The sequence below is a fragment of the Salvia splendens genome, chromosome 4 (assembly GCF_004379255.2).
Source record: "Salvia splendens isolate huo1 chromosome 4, SspV2, whole genome shotgun sequence".
Classification (NCBI taxonomy): domain Eukaryota; kingdom Viridiplantae; phylum Streptophyta; class Magnoliopsida; order Lamiales; family Lamiaceae; genus Salvia; species Salvia splendens.
The window spans coordinates 41,419,266-41,440,219 of NC_056035.1; the positions used below are offsets into that span (position 1 = coordinate 41,419,266).

Below are 20,954 nucleotides of genomic sequence, written 5' to 3' on the forward strand. Positions count from 1 at the left end.
GTCGTCGATAATGAGGGCCTAAAGGGTCACACTATATGTGTATTTTGATCCGCTCAAGGGTACAAAGTTGGAACTGCGTATTATATCTAATGCTAGTCCAAGTGGGAGATTGAAAGGATATGGGCTAGATTAGATTAATATGGATTAAATAATTATAGTTGGGCTACAATTATAATAGTCCATAAGCCCAACAATCATGGAACCCTAGTGACTCACCATCTATATAATGGTCATTTATTCTCCATTGTGGAAGATGAGAAATATCGTAACATTAGAGAGAAAATACGTAAAGCTTTGTAGAGAATTCCTAGCTTTCTCTATAGAGCGATTGTACCGAGGAATTGTTCCTGCATCGGATCAGAATACACGTGGACCTCGATAGTAGTGGATTCAACTTGCAGGACACAATCGTAGAAGAAAACAACGCAACAAGTAAGATTTAGTTCCGTTGTGTATTACGTGCTCAACTTGCAATATGATTATGAATCTAGATCTGTTATTCTTGTCTGCAATTTCCGCTGCGCTCATTAGATGAACACAAGAATTACTAACACTTTTGACCTAGCAAATGGGAACTCAACAATTCCATCTTCAATATTCTCCTTGATGAAGTGTCTATCTACCTCAACGTGTTTTGTTCGGTCATGTTGAACTGGATTCTCTGCGATACTGATTGCAGCTTTATTGTCACAAAAAATCTGACAGGTCTTCTATGACAAAAGACCAAGCTCATCCATCAATCTTCTGAGCCATAAGATTCAGTTAATTCATTCCTGATTCCTCTAAATTCAGCTTCTGCACTTGACAATGCCACGACCTTTTGCTTCTTACTTTTCCAGGTGACTAGATTCCCCCCAACAAATATGAAGTACCCTGAAGTTGATTTTCTGTCAATCGGATTTCCTGCCAGTCAGCGTCGGTATAGCCGTGGATTTCAAGATGGTTGCCACGTCTAAACATTATCCCATGATCAAAAGTCCCTTTGAGATATCTGACAACCCTCAACGCTGCTTCAAGGTGATCATCTTGAGGTCGGTGCATGAATTGGCTTATCACGCTAACAACATAAGCTATATCAGGTCTGGCATGTGAAAGATAAATCAGTTTTCCAACCAGTCTTTGATACCTTTCCTTATCTGCCAAATTAGCTCCTTCCGTGATTTTAAGTCCATGGTGACAGCGATTGGTGTGTCTGCCGGCTTGCATTCCATCATACCAGTTTCTACTAGGAGATCTAATGTATACTTCTTTTGATTTATGAAGATCCCCTCCTTTGATCTTAGGACTTCGACTCCCAGAAAATACTTGAGTGCTCCCAAATCCTTCATTTCAAACTCTCTTGCCAAATTCTTCTTAAGTTGCTCTATCTCTTCACAATCGTCTCCTGTGATAATCATATCATCAACGTAGATTATCAGGCACGTGATTTTATCTCCTCTCTTCTTCGTGAATAGAGTGTGATCTGCATTACTCTGTAGGTAATCGTACTTCTTCATGGCTTCTGTAAATCTCCCGAACCAAGCTCTTGGAGACTGTTTCAACCCATATAAGGTTTTCTTCAATTGGCAAACCTCTCCATCTTCAAAATCATCTTCGAAACCTGGCGGAGCTTCCATGTAAACTTCTTTTTTTAATTCACCATGCAAGAATGCATTAGTAACATCGAACTGGAACAGGGGCCAATCCTTGTTTGCCGCTATAGAAGGCAGAACTCGAACAGTATTCATCTTTGCCACTGGCGAGAAAGTTTCGGAGTAATCAACTCCATAGGTTTGAGTGTAGCCTTTAGCCACGAGCCGAGCCTTGTACCTCTCGATGGTTCCATCGGGTCTTCGTTTGATGGTGAAGACCCATCTGCACCCCACAATTCGCTTCCCTTTTGGTAGCCGACACTTTTTCCATGTCTTATTTCTTTCTAGAGCTGTCAACTCTACCATCATTTTTTCTCTCCAGTGTTTGATCTTCAGGGCTTCTTTCACAGTTTGTGGGATTTCTTCTTCTCCATATAGGGTTGCCTCAAAAGCTCTTGCCAGTCTTGTCATATTTGCCTTTGCCACACTCCCTACTGGATATTTTGCTTGTTTACTTGGTCTCTCCGGTGAGTATCGTTTGGGAGGAACACCACGGTTATTTCGGGGTGGTAAGATATACTGCCCTGTATCTTCGTCTATGACTTCCTCCATTCTTTCTTCTGTAATGACAGGGTCAGCAGTAGTAGTAACAAAGTTTTCAACATGATTGTTTACCTCAGATATCGGAGGGGGCGGTATTGGAGCGCCACCATGAACCACAGGTTGAGATGTGTTTAAGACAAGTTCATCGACAGTATTATTTGGCTCTGGTGGACCTTCAGTGGGATTATGGTTATTCGACATAAGTAGCCAACTTATCGAGTCAACACTAGTAATTTCCCTCTCCCCCTGACTGGTAAGTTGAGTGTTATAGAAAAACTTAGATTCTAAGAAGGTGTAGTTCATTGTGGTAATCACTTGACGAGTTTTTGGATCATAACACGTGTACCCCTTCTGATTGACACCATACCCAATAAAAACACATTTGGTTGCACACGGGGATAGTTTTGTTTGCTCATGTTTTGGAATATGAACAAACACCGAACACCCAAAAATATGAGGTTTGCGGGATAAGGCAGGAGGAATTGTAGTCATGCTGGATAACATATGGATAGGATTTTTAAGGCCAAGGGCTTTGGTGGGGAGACGATTGAGGGTGTAAACTGATGTAGCCACGGCTTCAGGCCAGAAAAAAATTTGGTACTTTTGAATCTAGGATGATGGCTCAGGTCATTTCAAGAATTATACGGTTTCTCCTTTCGGCAACTCCATTCTGTTCGGAGGTGTAGGCACATGAGGTTTGATGGATGAGGCCATTATTGGTGCAAAATTCTTTCATCCGAGTATTAACATATTCCCCCCATTGTCAGACATAAGGATTCTAATTTTTGTTTGAAATTGGGTAAGGATCATGGTGTAAAAGTCTGAAAATTTGGAAAAACATCTGATTTATTTTTGAGAAAATACACCCATGTCATGCGAGTGCAATCATCAATAAATAAAACAAAATATCGAAAACCATTTCCCCCCATAACTAGAGATGGGCCCCACACATCAGAATGAATTAAGGAAAAAACATTATCAACTCTAGTGTTTTGGGGTCTGAAAGTTTTTCGATGGCTTTTAGCCAAAACACAAGTTTGACAGTACAAAACAGAACTCAAATCTAGATGCGGAAAAATAATACTTAAATAACTAGTAGACGGATGCCCTAACCGCCTATGCCATAACCAAGCTTCTCGTTCTGAATTTCCATGAGCCAACATTCCTTTGCCAGTTTGAACCGTCTCATCCACATAGTATAACCCATGATGCTCAGTGCCACGCCCAATAGTCCTCCCCATTCGGATATCCTGTAGACAACAAAATTTTGGATTTATTAGAAGGGTGCAATTGAGTTCTCGTGTAACATGACTGACAGATAACAATTTCTGAGACAAAGCTGGCACAAAGAGACAATTAGGGATTCTCAACGATGGTGATATTTGAATGGTTCCCGACCCCTCAACAGAAACAAATTCCCCGCTGGCTGTTTCAATATAAGTTCTTTTTGATTTAGTCAACTCTCCAAAGTCAGACCTATCATATGACATTGTGTCTGTTGCCCCACAATAAAAAATCCACCCATTTTCATTTTTTCCATCTATTTTTGTGACTTGACATGCAATGGAAATTTCTGGGGTATCTCTTAATACGGAAAAACGATTTTGGATTGAGATTGGGCTACTATGGTATTTAATGCTAGTGTTGGGGTCAACATAAGATTTTTGATAAATATGGGGGTTGTCATGTAAGAGGGTGGGGGCAGGTTCATTGATAAGGCTAATTTCATGCATAGGTCTAGGGGATAAATTTGTGAATTTGCTGGGTCTAACACATGTCTGAAGCCAGGTGTATAGAAGAAATTCGCCAGGTCCAGGAAAAGAAGGAGACAATCACACGCCCGAGGAAACTGGCGAATAAGTGAACATTGTGAAAGAAATTGCAAGACGGAGTAAATCTCAGAACTGAAGGGTAGAATGGAGATTTCTACGAAGGTTCTAGAAGATTATGTCCGTGTCTATAAAAGGAAGGATGCATGCATTCTGGAGGGATCTCCTCAGGTGGAGACCTCACTAACAGTCTGCAGCTAGTTCACTTTTCTATACACTTGGGTTCTTAGAGAGAAATTCAGGGGGTTTCGCGCTTGGGTTCATTTTCCACTTTCTCGTATTTTCAAGTTGGGTTGTAACACCGTCCTGTTGAGGGAGAAGAAACAAGTTCCGTTTATTTTGCTCGTATTTTGTGGATTTCACCGAGCTTCGCTGCTCGAAGCTCGGCACTCTGTTTTGTCGACTATTCTGTGTTTTTATGCAAGTTTAATTTTCTGTTATGTCGATGTCAGATTTTGCTGTTGTGATTTTCTGGAGTTTGAGCTAGCTTACTTGTTTTGGATGCGTTTCGCAATTGTTTACTAAATCTGTGCAGAGTAATGGCTGGATCGGAGTGATCGGAGTTTGTTGGTGAATGAATCGGAGGTTTGAATTTGGTTTGTAGATTGATTATGGAAACGTTTAAATTCGGAGTTGATCGGAGTAGATCTGTTAAATCAGAAGTTATGGAGACGAATCGAGTTATGGTTGGTTTCGGATTGCTTGGATCCGGAGTGGATTAAGCGTTCGACGTGAGATCTGAGCAGAGTTGGTTTATTTTGATGCCTAGTCTTCGTGTTTTCATTTCGCTTCGTCTAGTATATGTAGATCTGAGTTATTTCCGGTTTATCGTAAGTTTCCGACGACCAAACTTTTACATTCTGTTTGAATCTGGGAATGTGCTCTGTTTCCTTCATCTTCGTGTTTAATTCCGTTGAAGAAATGCATGCCGTTGTGAGTTGAATGCTCATTTAGTTATTTGCAGCTTTTCTGCCGTACTTGCTTTTTCTAGGTCATGGTCCCCACTGTTAGTTGTTTCCTGTCTAGCTAAATTAGGTAGTCGTTTACACGGTCTAGGAAGTAAGCTTAATATACCGAAGTCTAGTAGTATACCTCAACCCTGTTTGCGTGGCAGCAGCCGCTTAGTCAAGAGTCTCTAAATGCTCTCTTACGTGTCCATCTTCGTGGGATCGACCCTTGCTTCTCTATACTAATTTATAGTATTCGGGTTGAGGGATCTTTGAAGGGGAGTTTTGTGTGTACAACGACAGAGTATTCTGAGTTACATTGAGTTCCTAGACCAAGTGATCTAGTGGATTCATAGGACTTGGTGTCTTGACCTCACAACATATAAACACACGCTACTCTAAACTCCGCGACTTCATTCATAAAAAAGAAAAGTGGAAGGGTTTGAGGGCAACGTCAAACCCTTTACCTTCAATTGCCTTTGTAAACGAGGCAGAGCCTCCCGCCGCCTCCGCTTCTCGGTTGATTCCTCCTCTGTTCGCACCCCACCATCCGCCGCCGGTCGAGATTTCCATCGGTTCGCCGCCATTGTTTTCGGCATGGGTAGCCCCTTGGCTGCCCGTCGGAGAGACAAAGCCGGCGCCTTCTTCTCTCCCCACCGCCATTATTCCCTTGCCGGTTGAATTCTGGTTCAGTTTGTGTCCATCCTCCCACCATTCTGGAAATCCCACCAATTTGAAGCAAGTTTCTTTGGTATGCTTTGTCATCCCACAATGGGTACAATACAATTTTGATTTGTCGATGCCTCTCCGATTTGAGGAATTGTTGCGTGATTGTGGTGGTGAAGGTGGTCCTCGATGGGGCGGCGGTGGCTGTGGTGCTCTGTTCTGACCGCCGAACTGGGGCGGTGGGGCTCCCTGACGAGCACCGAAGCCGGCGCCTATGTCGGCGTTGACGTTGGTGGTACTCTCTGATGGTTTCCAGACTCCGGCCCGAGCTTCTTCTTGTTTGATGAGGCCGAAGGCAGTTTCAGCGTTTGGTTCATCCTTCAATATTTCTCTTCTGAGGTTGTCATATTTTTCATCCAATCCGGCAAGAAATTGGTAAAGCCGTTTAATTTCTTGTTCCTTTCTGTAAATGTTGATACCTTTGTCGCAACAATCATACGGGCAAGGTTTTCGAGCATCCGTGTTCACCCGCAGATTTTGTAAATTGCTCCAGTAGCTTTCGAGGGATTCATTTCCTTGAACTAATTTGTTTGTCTTGATCTCGAGGTCGTACACCTGCACAGGGTCAGCCTTGACTCCAAATGTAGTGTTGAGGCTTTTCCACATCTCATTCTCTGTCTGGTGTTGAGCGAATTGAATCACCAATTTTTTATCCATATTCTGGATCAACCATGAGAACACTGTGAAATCTGCCTCCTGCCATGTTTTGAACTTTGGGTCGTCGACTTTTGGAGGATCTTCATCTCTGAAGCGCGCGGAAGGCTATAGACATGTGTTCGTGTTCTATTGTTCTAGGTCGAGCCCACTAAATCCAATGAATCCACTAGATCACTTGGTCTAGGAACTCAAGAGAATATAGAAGGCTCAGTCGTTGGACACACACTTCTCGCGTTCAAAGATCCCTCAACCCGTTATACTATAGACTAGTATAGAGAAGTAGGGGTCGATCCCACGAAGATGGATACATAGGAGAGCATCTAAGGAACTTTGGATTAGAAAACGGCTGCTGCCACGTAAATTTGGGTTGAGGTTTAACTACCACTAGACTTAGGCACGAAATTAACCTCTAGACCTAGGAAACTGTAAACATCATGCTGACATCGAACAACCTTGTGGCAACAAAATAACTAACTAGCTTACTAGACCGAGCAAACGACTTCCTAATATCTCTAAACAGAAAGCAGGTAAACAGTGAGGACCATATTCCAGAAACAGAACGTACGAAATTAAAGCTGCAACTAACTAACAAAGCATTTAACTAACATCGGCATGTGTCTTAGGAGCTGAATCAAACTCGAACATGAAGAAAACAGAGCACATATCTAGATTCAAACAGAATATAGAAATTCAGACGTTGGAAACTTGCAAACAACCGGAAATAAAACAGATCTACAAATACTAGACGGAATGAAATGAAAGCACGAAAGCTAGGCATAAATATCGATCACTCTGTTTCAGATCCAACGTCGGATGCTCAATCCACTCCGGATCCAAGCAGTCCGAACCCAACAACAACCAAAATCAGCTCCATAGTTCCCGATTCAACAAGATCTACTCCGATCAACACCAGATTCCAACGATTTCACCCAAACTCAGCAACCAATACGAAGTTCAAACATCCAACTCAGCAATCACAACAAACTCAGAATAATAAACATCCATAATCGAAATTGACATAAGTAGAGAAATTACGGAAAATAGAAATTTAATAACCAAAAGCAATTCAACCGCAAACAGGGCCGAACTTCGAACGGCGAAGCTCGGCGAAATCCATGACAGGAAACTAAAAATGAAAGCGTTTAAATTGTATCTTCGCCCTCCTTGAGGACGGTGTTACCCAACTACTGTCTAGCAGACTATAACCCAGAACTACCCTACGATTCCCTCATGAATACCCAAGTGTGTAGAAGTGAGTGAGCTATGAGCTACGATCTGTTAATAAGGTCTCCACCCAGCCGATCCTCCAGATTGCATGCTTTCTCCCTTATATAGGTGCGGACATAATCTTCTAGAAGCCTTCGTAGAAATCTCCATTCTACCCTTCAGCATCTTGATTTCATCCGTCTTGCAATTTTTCTTCAAATTGCTCACTTATCCGCCAGTTCCTTGGACCATGCAAATGTCCTTCTCTTTTCCTGGATCTGGCGAAAACCTTCTACATACCTGGCTTAAAACATGTGTTAGACCCCACAAACGTGTGAATTTAACCCTTAACCAATGCATGAAATTAGCCTTATCAATCTCATTCAAGAAGATGGAGTTTTCCTCGACTGCCAACGTTGACTCGCATTATTCTTGCCCAAACAGGGAAGTTTCTCCCATCGAACTTGAATCCAGTTGAGGTGGGCAGGCGGGATTTGATGGGATGGAGCCTCACTGGCGATGGCGAGTTCTTGACAGCCTCAGCTTGGGAGCTCATCCGGACACGGTCCCCTAGACATTTCGGACTTCGCATGGTTTGGAATGCTGGGCTGACCCCGACTATCTCTGTCTTCATCAGCACACACATTCACACGTGCACTGATATTGCACATAGATTAGGTTTTTGGTGGAGATCCTCTCACAGGGCCGCCGCCTTGCACATCAGCTTCATTATTCCCTGTTTGGTATACTGGTTTATTTGGATGGAAAGGAATAGCTGCAAGCACCGTGGAATTTCTTTTCGTTCTTCTCATGTTATTTGGCAGGTTGTTCGGCATTTACGGATGTTGGTGGCGGCGGGCGTGCTAGTCCCCATTCATTGGCGCGGTTGCTCTCCGGCTGTCGACTTCATGCCTTCGATTCCTCCTCGCCGGCGAGTTCTGAGGTCCCTGCAAGTGCTTTGGCATCCACCCGACGATCCTTGGGTGAAGCTGAACACCGACGGGGCCTTTACTAGCTCGACGGGACAGGCAGGCGGTGGGGGAGTGGTTCGTGGCTCAGACGGTTCCCTCCTGGGGGGCTTTTGCACGCCCCCCGTAGCCGGGTCGGCCTTTGAGGCGGAGCTCTTAGCTCTTCTTCACGGGCTGACTTTGGCTATGCAGTTCTCATCGCAAGTTTGGGTCGAGATGGATGCGGCAGCAGTGGTTGCGGTGTTCACTTCAGGACGCGGAGGAGCAGCGGATGTGAGACATCACATGGCTCGCATTCGCACACTGCTCGCACAGATGCAGTTTATGTTCTCTCACATCTATCGAGAGGGCAACCGTCCAGCCGATTTTTTGGCAGGTAGGGGGTCCAGACCCCTGCCATCACCTTCTTTGATGCGGATTCAGCGCCTCGGTATTTGAAGTCGCTCGTCAGGATGGACCAGTTGGGCTATCCGAATTTCCGATTCAGATATCGAGATGGATGACTACTTCACATGGTTCGTGGCTTTGATTTATGGTTTTTTGTTTTCCTTTGGATTTGGCCAACTTCTGGCCATCATCCTTGTTATTATTTTGATGTATAGCTCTGCTATGTTTGTTCTCTCTTTAGTTAGATGGTTAGTACCCGGTCTGTGGGGATACCATAGTAGCTTTGTTATCTCTTGTGATTTGTATCTCTCGTGCGGACCGAGTCACCTTTGGGCTTGACTGATGTATGTTCTTTTGGTGATTTTTGATATATACAGGTTGTGGGTCCGCCTTAACCCCCCGCCATGATGATGTTTGAGGAAAAAAAAACATGAATCTAGTTGAGACGTTTTCAAAGGTGTTTGTCATGTTGATTGATACTCACTTGATTTTGGCTGTTTTTGGGTGTAGGTTTGAGAGATTTCTGCTGGATCTGTAGCCAAGGTTCGGGGTTGGTTGTTTTTGGATTTCTGCCGGATCTTAGTCGAAAGGTTTGGGAAGGGTTTGAACAATGATGAATTTTAATTCTGAGTTCGATTGAACCACAGAACCGTTTCTGCTTTTGATACCATGATAAAACTAGGAATTGTATTGCATTGAGATGATTTGTAATACACTTGATCGTCCTATTTATAATGCTAGAGAAATAAATACTCCTAGGTACTATACACTTGGAATTATAACAGAATTAATGTTATATTCCTTGAACTTATAAGATGTCTCTTTCCAATAATCTTGATACTCCAACTTTATTATTTCCAACACTCCTTGAGACCCCAACTTAATATTTCCAACAAAAACAAAATCTAACGGTTAAAAAAGCGGCAATAGCGTTGACTATAACAGAGGTATGCCACGTCAGATCGAGGTTTGTCAACTATTGGCCTTTTGTATTTTAATACTTGTGCATCAACTAATACAACTAGCTGTAAATTAATCATGGAGTCGACAAGTGAAAGATTACAAATCTATCATCTATCATTATATAAAGTGACAGTTTTGTAAAACTTTTTAGAAATACCAATTCTATCCTTTTTGGCGGGAAAACTGTTGATAATTGTTCACTCAATAAAAAATTACTCTGCACGAAAATTAAGACAAAGCATGGCATGGGATATTGTGAAAGCCTTTTATTTTTGGGAGCATGGCACTGGTACTTAGGCTTGCATAGGTTTTGTAAAATTAACTCATTTTCAGAATTTTAAATTTGTTTTTAATTCAATTAATACCTGCACTTTAAAAATACTAAAAAATACCAAGAAGAACTTGTGATATAAGCATCATAGAATTAAATGACAATTTTACAGCATTAAAAATAAGTAACTTAGATAATAAAATCAGAATTATAGAACATGAAAAATTAGCAAGATAGATATAGAGAGAGACCGAGATAGAGAGAGAGATGGAGATATATATATATAGAGAGAGGGGGGGATAGATTACAACCCTTTTTGTAGGATCGACATAGGTTGTAGTAATTTTATACTATTCTATTACCAATATATTTTTCCCATATTTCCAAAGCTCATATTGATCCATTTGTCCCTGATAATAAATGCAGCATATATTAGTAATCCATGTAAGTCATTTCTTTAAATAAAATGGAAAAATGTAGAAACACCATTAAATTCAGTAATATTACCTGCAAAGCATTAAGCAATTAGTGTATGAAAGATTATAATGTCACTATAATGATTAGTACATGAAATTTATTTCGAACTATTATGAAATTTCTGGCAATTTAAAAAAATACAACCTCTCAATCTTTTCTAAGTCTTAATGTTATTTACTAATTGGATTGAATACCTAATCTACTTTATGATCAGGAAAGTGATTGAATTAGTAACTTGCTACTGATTCTATCTAAATGGCTGATTAATAAAAGTAATCTTAGTTGTAGTGTGCTAATTGCAAGATGTAGTATTATGTGTTTAATATTTAAGTATATGTAGTTAAAAGAAGCATACTTTAGCTATATTCCGAAAAAAATTTAAACATGGATGATATAATTCTGACTAGGTATAGTAATTAATCTGTACCCATTAGATTGAGATGCAAAAACTATAACTGAGTCTCATTTAGTTATGATGTATTAAAAGAAAAGAATTTCATACCTATTCCGTTATGTGATGATGATATAGAATAGCTTTGAGCCCCCCAAGTCTGACATGTCATGCATGCTTTTCCTTTTTCCTGCATAGTGAAAGGCGGCTAATATTTCATTAGGGTTTGAGTTGTTTTTTTAACCTCAAGCAACCATATATATGGAAATTTATATAATCTAAACTCAAACATGTAAAACATTGCAATAAGCTCCAATTATTCATATTTATTTTTCTGCTATAATGACTCACTTAATCAGATTCATATTTAAATACTCAATCTCTGTTGATTTGGGCAGAAAAATATTTGAGGAAGCTGAATAAATATGTACTATTACCTTTTGTATAACTCCTCTCTTCCTACGGTTTGTTTCATGCTAGAGTTCCATAGGTGTTCATACGTGGATCACACCTGTGCTTTTTTGTAATCATTGTTTAGACACCAGCAGTCACCACATTTGTGTCTCTCTCCTTTTCCTCCAATGTGAGAGTTTGCTGCTCCAGATCTGTGTCTTTCTCCTTCTCTTTTATTGAGAGAGCAAGTTTTATTTCTCTCTCTATTTCCTTCAATGATAGACGCGGTTGCTATCTCTCTAGGTTTTCATTTATTCCTTTTGATATTCCTATCAAAGAGTGTCCTTTAAATACTACAGACTACAATAAATGAGATATTAATGTATACAGAAGGCCAAATCAGTGAATATTAATGTATACATGAAATTTATTTCGAACATAGTAGATTTCTAGCCGTTTAAAAAAATACAACCTCTCAATCTTTTCTATGTCTTAATGCTATTTTCTGAGGGTATTTTGCTTCACAATCAAATCTAATACTACTGATAATTTTCTGAGGGTATTTTGCTTCACAGTCAAATCTAATACTACTGATTATAAATTGAATCTTATTTAATAATAGTATTGAAACACCTAATCTACTTTTTGCTCAAGTAAGTGAAATTGAATTAGTGTCTTGCCACTGATTCTCTTTGAATGACAGATTAGTACTGTGTGATTAATATTTAAGTATATGTAGTTAAAAGAAGTATAATGAAAAGACTTATTTATTAATAGATTTTTATGTCAGACTATATTAATTTTGTCATTTGGAAGGCCTTTCTAATTATTATGTTTCTTTGGGAACCTAAATGACTTTTTTAAGAGCATGCTGGCCATTTTTTACCCTATAAATACCCTTTCCTAACTGCTTCTACAATCACTCACCAACCCCTCACAACTGAAAACACTTAACCGAATCAGCACACAAACTTGGTGGAGTTTCTTTTCAAGTTCTTATCTGCATTCCCCTTGATTCAATCTTCTTTACATATTTCTTCCTATTTCTGAAATGCACTTATCTGTATAGAAGTTAGTTTATGATATATAGCTCCTGTAAATACTCAGCTAGGAAGAAATGATAGAATGTGTTTTTCTTACCATTTTGTCATTTCTGTAATATTGGCTGTTTTCCTATTGTTACCACATCTTCTTGACTTTCCTTTTCTTCCTTTTTTATGTCCCTCTCAGTAGCATAATTCCTGCACAAAAATGGACTTTATTTACTGTTACAATTCATATATTTACTATTACAATTCATCTTCTGACATTATATGATTTCCATCTGATTGAATAGATTGTGAAGTAATGTCTCCTTTTGTAACCTGCTTAAACAATCTTTCCAAGGCAATCACTACATCCACCATTAAAGTAAGATGTGTCTGTAGGTATGAAGGGGTTCCAGAGGATAAAAATGATAACAGCCTAGAGTGTGTTTTGCTTGATAATGTGGTATGATCTTTTTTCTACCAAACAATTATGCTTCTATTGTAAACTAAATGGAACTAATTATTAATGTCTTTTGTGTTACAGGGGACAAGAATCCAAGCATCATTCAGTCCATGTTTGTGTTATCTCCTGTAAATTCTCAGCTACATGATTATGCAGTTATCTAAGTTGAATTTGTCATTAAGTCCATGTTTATGTTATCCTAATTTCACAATGTTTACTAATAGTGCTAAATATTTTGCATATGTAAAAACTCATTTTACAATGTAGTTTTCTTACCTTGAATCTGCCATTGCCTCCATGCTCATGTCATCTTTTTTCAAGTCATGCTTCCTTTGATTGATATTTTTGTAGATCAGTCCCTGCAATCAGTTTGTTGTTATATTATTTTTTTATGTTTCTAAATTTACTATGTTTCTGATTATTTTAAATTAGTAGCATTAGCTACTGTTTAATGTCATTTACCTTATTTTACAGTTTATATGCATTCTTGGTTCTTTTCCTGCCACTTCTTTTTACAATCCATGTACATCATCACCTGCAAAAAGTTTTAAGATTATTTTCTTTTATTTAGAAATATAAAGATAAAAATAATACCCCTCAAGAGTGTGTTTTGCATGATATTAAGGTAGTATGTTCTTTATTCTACCAAACAACTGTGCTTTTATTTTAAACTAAGTTGAATAAATTATTAATGTATTTTGTTTTACAGGGGACAAGAATCCAAAGAACATTCCCTAATAATATTACACAGAAAATGGCCTCTCCAGTTAAACATTTACATATTTTATTCTTTAACAATGAAAAAGTAAAAGAAGCAACCAATTTTGAAGATCTATTCATATCACAACTCTTTGTCTAGACCTTCAAGTTCATGTCAGTAATTGCTCAAGCCTTTGTCATTTGTTTATTTTTTGCATATCCTCATTTGCTATCACTTGCAAAGTAATGTATGAAAAATAATGTTAGTATTGATAAAGACCTTGGTTTTCTGACAAGTAAAATGTCAACCAATATAAAGTTCCATGACATCTATTTAATCCACAAATAACAATTAAAATGTGAAGAAATTGTTTATGTGACATAAGTACCTAAATTTAAATGCAATTAGTGTTCCTAATATGAGCATAAAATTAATCTGATAAAAAATGGCTCTAGGGTTTACCTTTTTCTGGATTTGTCGGCTTTGATTTTGTTATGCTTTCCCATTGTTATCACGATTTTGAAGTGTGTGGCAGAGAATCATAGCTGCTACAATATTATGAGATCTATTCCTAGCAAACATTTTTATATTGAAATTAATTGAATAACTAAACATGCAATTAAAAACTAAAACTTATAATTCCAGAGTGAACAATTGTTTACCTTTTTCCTGGTTTCAGAGAGGTTTTTTTGCTGCCGACGTGGTAAGGTTTCGAAGAAAACCTTCGATGACTTCGGATTGTGAAGGAAATTCAAACTGCAATCGGTGTGAAGCCGTCACCGATTTGGTGTTTAATGGAGTGTAGGCACCGTCCTCCTCCTCTGTTTCTCCATTTACGACGGAGGAGGTGGCTAGAAGGTAGAGGAATTTGGGTTTCGTCGCATAGAGTTTTCGCCGATTTGTGGTTCAGTGGAGTCCTTGTGTCGTCCACCGCCTGAGAACGGGCCATTTTTCGTCGATGGAGGCGTGGAGAAGGTGGTTGAAATTAGGGTTCCCGTCTGATGCGGCGCGCATACAATGTGACAAAGATCTATATACTCCTATATTTTTTATATAGTATCGTATTAAACACTAAGTTTTATTAATTATGCTTAATAATTTATTTAGTTTGATAAGTTATGTAAGTTTGTTTGAAATATCGTATGGGCCTATAATTAGTATTATTAAAATGAGAAGTTGGGCTTCTCAATTTATTCTTTTGTCTGGGCTTCTGTTTATAATTGAGTTGGGCTGTGAGAAAAAACTATTACAAAAAACGATCCATTTGTTATTTTATTATTCAATTTTAAAACATGGGCTTTTGAGTAATTGTTTGCATGATCGTGCCATACTTGCTCATACTTTAGAGGTTGTTGATGAGGTTAACCAATTCATGATGTCGGTGGATCAGTGTCAGGGTCGAGTTTATTTGAGTTCTGATAGTATCTCAAACTCAGATTTGACATCAAATGGCTTAGCTGAGATACATTCTGTTGAATTTTTGAATAAGTTGAAGTGTTCAGGTGCACCTAATCATGAATTGTTGTTGAAAGTTGGTACTCTTGTGATGTTGTTAAGGAATATAGATCACTCGAATGGATTGTGTAATGGCACCAGACTGATAATTACGCGTTTGGGTGATTATGTTTTTGAGGGACAAGTATTGGGTGGCATAATGTTGGTCATAAAGTTTTGATTCCCCGTCTTTAATACCATCTGATCCAAGGTTGCCATTCAAATTCCAACGACGACAATTTCCTTTGGATGTGTCGTATGCAATGACCATTAACAAAAGTCAAGGTCAATCTCTGTCTCATGTTGGATTATTTTTACGAAAACCAGTCTTCAGTCATGGAAAGATGTATGTTGCTATATCTAGAGTTACGAGTCGTAGAGGTCTCAAGATTTTAGTTTGTGGAGATGAAGATGATAATAGAAGCGATGCTACTGTTAATGTTGTTTACAAAGAAATTTTTCAAAACTTATGAACTATTGGTTGGTTTGTTGTTGTTTTCTAATTTTTCTCTTTAATCTCTACTCAAATAACATGTTCTTTATTTGTGTATCTTATTCTAACTAACTCATACTCTTTGATCATTAGTCATACATCTCTTATTTGTCGTTTATTTTACTCCACTTATATTATAAATTAAAATTGTATAAAATTGATTGCCGAATATGAAATATTTCATTTATAGTTGATGAGTAAATTCTTCATTTAGTATAAATGTTTTATTTATAATCACATTATGTTTTTATAAATCTTTATATTGTTTTTAATTCTTAGTTTCTATATTTCATTAAAATTTACATTCATTATTTAAAAATTATATGCCCCGTGCATAGCACGGGTGTAAATACTAGTTTGATATATATCTCAGTTTTACTTTATTCTTTTGGGTAGAAATCTTATTTGTAATTAAGTCTTCCTACGTAATCATCTACTACTTGAAGATTATTGAGTAATGAGGAGTAAATAAAAGTCGGTTTTGCTCAAGCTGTGCTCAATGGATAATCATTGCGGAATTTTCATAGTAAGTAGTACTATTAGTTTAAAGAATTCATTTTGTTAGGGAAATGTGTGTATTATCAAGGGGATTGAATGTGTGATTGACATTTATTTATACTATGAATCTATTTGGTGGCTATGTTACATTAAGATAAAGAGTCCTTATAAGCTCTTATTCACTTCACTTGTTTGGTGCATAATGAGTACTAGAAATGAGCCCTGTGCTATTGTTTGGCCTAGAGAAGCATACTGAAGCCTATGTTACATAATGAAAAATTAACTTAATTTTTTTGGGTTAAGCTATCTGTTTTGAAAACTGGACCAAGATATACACTAAGTTACCCTCTTCTTCTCGTTTCTCATTTATTTTATATATCTATAATATTTTTTGTTATTATTTTATCTATATTTTATATAATTTGACAAAATAAAATGTTATTGGATTTTGTTGCTGGTGAGAAAAATTGAATAATTATTAAAATTCGTGATATTATATGTCAACTTCAAAGTTCGTAGGAAAAACACAAAATTTTAGAAAGTTTCATGGTAATAATAGTTGTATAAAATTATACTCACTCCATTAAATACCTAAAATGTAGGAATCCTAAAACTAGGAAAAATAATATCTATGAAAAGTTAGGATTCAAAATCTGGGAAAAGTTGTAGTATTACTTTTCTTGGTTTTAGGATTTTTATTAATTTTCCAATTTTATTAATAATCAAAATAAACATAAAAATTTAAAATTAAGGAATCAGATTACTTTTCAAGGCAAAATCCTGACAACGAAACATTACAAATGAGAATTTTAGCGACTATCAATCTCTATTTAAATCAATAAATTACTTTAAGAATGGATTTAAGTTTAATAAGGTTATTAACTTATTATGGCCAACAAAGATTTAAAAGAAGGATATATTATCTCTATTTAAATCAATAAATTACTTTAAGAATGGATTTAAGTTTAATAAGGTTATTAACTTATTATGGCCAACAAAGATTTAAAAGAAGGATATATTTGTCCATATATATACAATTTAATCTTATAAAATACTTTTTGCATCACACAAGATTTTAAGATAAGTTAATTTTCTGTTATCTTACTATTATCATGTCTGAATGAAACATGGTTAATTTACCAAACCTAAATATGATTAATTTACCAAAAGACTCGTATTAAAACAATGCTACATCACTACATGTGATATTTTGGATCATTTTATGTAGCGGCCAATAACTTTAATCCTCTTAGTAAGAATATTAATTAGTTTAAATACAAGGTGTTTATCTCTAACTTTTTTTCCGCTTTTTGGTTTATTAAATTAAACTCCCTCCGTCGCATAAAATATGGACAATGGATATGACAGGAGAATTAAGACAAAATTGGTAAATTAAGAGATAGAAAGAGAATGGTATGGTAAAAGTAAGAGAGAATAAGAGAATAGTAGTTAAAGTAGAGTTAGTGGATAGTGAGACTTACATTATTTAATTGACATAACTTTTGAAAAATAGAAAGTGCATATATTTTTATGGGACGGAGGGAGTAAGATGTAAGATCCGTAACTTTACTAAAACATTAATTATTGAATTTTTATGATATATGGGTCAAGTTGCAAATGATATAATTCATACGAAATTAAATGATATTTGATAAACGTTTGTAAATATTGCATTAGATTAAAATTATCATTTCTCCACTTGGACATGTTCAAAATGTCATCGTGTCATTAATATCCAAATGAGAATATATATTACATCAGAAAATGAATTTATTTCTATGGACATGTTATTTTCTTCCCCATCCCAAACTCCAATTTTAAAATAGTAAAGTTATTAAAAAGTTTATTTATTTTATTTGATTAATAATGATATTTAGAACAATCATATATACTCAATTCATATCAAAATTCTTTTACTAAGTGAAACAATTAACAATTAAGAGTTTTAATAAAGGCATGGGTAAACTGACTCATTCAAAGGCCCAAATAAATTATTTCACTCAGCCCAGCAGCAAAAAACCCAATTCAACTCAATTTTCTCTCAGCCCAATATAACTCGTTTTTCTCTCAGCCTAACAGCAAATCACCAAACTCATGTACTATTTGCTTACTCTATTTTATCTAACACAAATAATAGTTAGATCATTACAACATTATTTCTACTTCTTCCCTCCACTAAATAATGTCTCATTTTTTCATTTTGGATTAATGGGTCTCACTCTCCACTAAATCATTACAATCACAATTTAATATAAAACTAATAACTAATATTCGATATAAAAGTGGACACGCACTTCACTAACTCTTGTCACTTACTTTATTCACATTCGTAAACTCGCACGGTGTCAAATCGAGTACTAATTTTGAGTTTTAGAAATAAAAAAATGGTGCTTGGCGACAACGACGAGAGGCGATTTCCGGTGCATGGTGATGCCAAAAACCTCGGCCATGTCAAGATTATGAGGCTTAACCTGATGCGGCAGCTCCCGATCAAATTCATGGACAAGCTGCGCCAATCCCATCTCCACAGTCGCCAAACCGAAGCTTATAGCAGGACAACTTCTCCTGCCCGCTCCAAAAGGAATCAGCTCGAAGTGCTGGCCCCTAAAATCAATATCTGAGTTCAAGAATCTCTTGGGATCTAACTCCTCTGGATTCTCCCAGTATTCAGCGTCCCTACCTATGGCCCATGCAATGATGAAGATGCGCGTCTTGGCCGGAATGGTATGGCCGTTGATCGTGATTTGTGTCATGGATTCACGAGGGACAAGTAGAGGTGCAGGAGGGTGCAATCTCATGACTTCTTTGATCACGGCTTTCATGTACTTTAGGTTAGGAAGATCAGTTTCAGACACGACTTCTTTTTCTCCGACTCCCCCTATGCCCCGTCAGCACCTGCAACATCTCCATTGACGGGAAGAAATCCCCAAGCGAAAACCCCCCAAGCAGTTCCTGATACTCATCAAGCATCTCCTTAAACCCAAACCTCTCATACTCTCCGCTGCCAGAGAAGTCCTTGCCGAACACAATCCGGCAGAGCACGTCGCTGGCGTACAGATTCAGCAGCTTCGAGAGGTCGACAACACACGGAGGACGAGTCTAGAAGCTTCCTCCGCTCTAACGGAGGAAAAGGATTGAACCCTTTTGGTGCTGAGCAGCTCGAGGGTGCAGAGCTTCCTGGTGCTCCGCCAGTTGGGGCCGTAGGGGGCGAAGGCGACGTCAGTGCAGTTGTAGAAGAGCGTTTTGGCGGCGGAGATCTCGGGCCGGGTTGCGAGGGCCAATCGTGGGTTTGGAGGGCTGCCTTGGCGGTGGCGGCGGAAGAGAAGATGACGGTCGGGATCTGGCCGAGCTGGAGGTGGAAGAGGGGGCCATATTTTTTGGAGAGAGAGAGGAGGGAGAGATGGGGGGTGCTTGCCGAGGAGGTGGAGGTTACCGATCAGGGGGAGCTTGGGGGGGCCAGGTAGCCTTGTCGTTTTTGTAGAGAGAGAGCGAGGAAGATTAATGTGCCTAGCCCTAGTAGTATGGGGATGACAAGAAGAAGGTAGCCTTCTTGCAACAGCTGGACTGGATTAATTGTTGTATGATTTTGATTTTTTTTTATTTCAGCTCTCTTATTTATAAGGGTTTCACTGCAAACTTTTAAATACAAGTACAAATAAATATGAATATTTACGTCAGATTCATGCTTTTATATGCTACTCCTATAATTGAAATACTATGAATTTTATTAATTTTGTGAAGGTGTGTAATACTATGCATGCATATTGCTTCATCTATCGGTAGAATGTTAGTAATACACTCCTGTTTAATTTTTCATTAATTATTTACTATTAATTGATTATTTAAATTAAATAAATATGAACTTATTAACTAAGAAGTTTATCGTACAATTTTATTTTATAGTACTAATATTTTTTAAACTTTTTGTGAAAATTTCAATTAATTTATAATAACGGGCTATTTAAATAACATCAAAGTCATGATTAATGCCTAAGTTGTTAAATAACAATGGAAATTTCAATATATCAATCACGGTCTTTGATTTTGGTACACCCTCTACGAAACAGTGTGCGATTAATTTGATTTGATTTGTTTTATCTGACTTTAATTTCCAAGGCTTCATTAAATATTGTCTCTGAAAATTAACCTCTGACTCTAATTTTAAAGGTTAAGCCAAGATTATAATTATAGTTTTCTCTGAAATATTTTAAGAGTGGTTTGGTTAGTATAATCCAGCCAAAATTGCTGATTTTTTACAGTTAATAATACGAAAAACAACCTTTACATTCACATATAGTTGTAAAAGTACAGTAATCATTTTTATTTTCATCTCATTTCATCGCCTAAGTTTATGCTTATTGAATAGGTAGAGTAAGTATTTTAAAATTAATATTATTATTCATCGAATATTAATTCAATGGTGGAATATTTCAGCTTGTTGATATTGTCATTGTACGTCGTTAGAGTGAGAGGGCCACACTCAGTCAATTTTAAAGGAAGATTGTAGCATCCGATTTCACTTTGCCAACTTAAATGAGATATTTTTGGGGGGTTACAAGTTTGGTGGACATCATTTAATATTATTTTCGAATATTTTTAAATATATCTCTACACTATTTTAGTTTCACTATGTGGTAATTAACTCTTCCTTCTGTTCGCCATTAAGAGTCTCATTTCTTGATGACATGTGTTTTAAATTTTTTTTAAAAAGTGAGTTGGAGAAAGCGGTGGAGTATGAGTCTCACTTGTATATATTTTACCAGTTTTGAATGAGATGTGAGAGAAATGGGTTAGTAAATTGCATGGCCTATTTAAAGTGAAAAGGAGACAATTAAGGAGAGACCGACGAAAATGACAAAAGTGGATAACTAAAAGTGAACGGAGAGAGT

General features: G+C 37.4%; 1 long non-coding RNA gene and 1 pseudogene across 2 annotated transcripts; both read right to left on the minus strand.

Annotated features, from left to right (window-relative positions):
- Positions 1–10,246: 10,246 nt before the first annotated feature.
- On the minus strand, positions 10,247–14,610 carry LOC121800163. Of its 2 annotated transcripts, none has more exons than XR_006050444.1 (8): positions 14,243–14,610; positions 14,043–14,145; positions 13,343–13,415; positions 13,157–13,239; positions 12,530–12,630; positions 11,434–11,718; positions 11,108–11,186; positions 10,247–10,538 (listed from the first exon to the last, which is right to left on the minus strand). It is a non-coding gene; the product is annotated as an uncharacterized LOC121800163 (long non-coding RNA). The 2 variants fall into 2 exon arrangements; XR_006050443.1 differs by having other exon boundaries at positions 14,043–14,151.
- Positions 14,611–18,415: 3,805 nt separating this feature from the next.
- On the minus strand, positions 18,416–19,749 carry LOC121801154 (annotated as a pseudogene).
- Positions 19,750–20,954: the final 1,205 nt, after the last annotated feature.